Below are 1,703 nucleotides of genomic sequence, written 5' to 3'. Positions count from 1 at the left end.
CTTCCCTGTGCGTGGACCAAGTCCTCCGCGACCCTCTGCCTTTTTAACCTGGGCTTGGCACGGCCTTCGTCGGAAACCCACCGTGGGGCATCGCACCATCCTTCACTCCATGTATGAAACCCCACCCGGCACGGCCTGGGCCCCGAGCTCCAGCGCTGCCCTGAATCGCGCTGTTCTGGCCCACCGCTCCGATGCCCGGGGCCCTGGCTTCTGCATGACCTCCTGTAACATTGTCAGCCCCCGGATAGGGCTGACAGCTGCCTGGTTGGGCTGCAAAGAGCAGGACTGGGTTAGGATTAAGGTTAGACCCCCTGCACGAGTGCTCTGCAGGTGTGCTTGCAGGGAGGTAGTCACGCATTTGTGTGCGTGTGCACACCCAGCCCACGAGGCCTGATCGGCCGACTCTGCCCCTTATCTGCATTTCCTTGCACCTCATGGCAGCAGGCATGGGATCACCTTCCAGGAGGGTCTCGCACACCTGCCGGGGGGGACACAGTTTACCTGCCGGCTTGGCACTGGAGAAGCTGCCCATTCACCTGGTGTGACCCCCGCTGCAGTTGTCTTCATGCCAGTAGAGCCGTGCCCCCAACCAGCCAAGATGCTTCCTGCTCGGGGATTGCAATGGGCACCTTTGTATCCACTCAAGATGCTTGCACTGCTTGATTCCAGGTGAGCTGGAAAGCACCAGCTCTTCTGGCGAGCAGCCCAGGCCTCCGCAGCCTTGGAGCAGGAGTACTTCTCTGCACTGATACGAAGGGGTCAAGGTGCCTGGTGCCCTGGCTGGGTTACAGAGGAGCCTGGGGTGACCCAGGGGACCTTAGATGTGTTCGAGTCTCCAGGGTACACTAGTGCTTGGCAATGCCCTTCATCCAGTGGGGGATAGGAGCAATAACACAGGCTGGGCGAAGTGAGGCAGGAGGATGTCAAGGGGTGCACTGATCAGACAGCCGGGACCCCGTGGTTTAGTAGCACCTGGTCGGAGAACACTGGATCTCGGTGCTGAGGCTGGGCTCTGCGGGTGGGGAGGCAGTACCCATGCTCGTATGTCAGGTCAGTGGCTGACAAGGTAGTTTGTCTTGGAGGGAGGCCTCGTGGGGAACTGGCGAGGAGGGGACCTGGTGCAGGGGGCACTGTCTGGGTGTACTGGGAGAGCTGCTCTAGCAGAGACCCCCACGGCCCAGGGCTCTCTGAGCAAGAACAGACCCATGGGCAGCTTCACCACTGGTCTGCACCCGTGGGGCAGCGGTCTGGGCACACAGCAAGTGGCCACAGGACTTTTGTCTGAGATAAGGCTGGCATGGGACAGGCAGGCGCTCGGTTCTTTCCCACTGCCTCCTCGGAGCAGCAGGTGCGGTGGGCCAGGCTGTCCCCAGACTCCCTGGTATTATCAGGCTGCCGCACTCCCGTGGGAAGCTCGGCTTTGCCAGCTGGGGCTGCATGTGTGTGTGTGTCTGCACGCGCCAGCAGCTGGAAGGCTCTTGCAGGACAGCTGGTGCTTCCACGGCTCCATGTGGCTGCCCCCTCCATTTGGATGGTGCCCCGGGAGCACCACGCTGCGTTCCCCTGGCCACCTCCTTCGTGGAGGGCGTGCGGCAGTGAGGCCTCACTCTTGTCACTGCTCTGCCGCTGAGCCGGTGCCCGGGGTATCAGCCGCACAGGCTGCCTCGCTACGCGGCCAGCCTGGTCCTTGCACGGCCCCAGCC

This window comes from Crocodylus porosus, unplaced genomic scaffold (genome assembly GCF_001723895.1).
Source record: "Crocodylus porosus isolate Cpor-Errol unplaced genomic scaffold, CroPor_comp1, whole genome shotgun sequence".
NCBI lineage: Eukaryota > Metazoa > Chordata > Crocodylia > Crocodylidae > Crocodylus > Crocodylus porosus.
Note: the sequence above shows the minus strand (reverse complement) of the source record.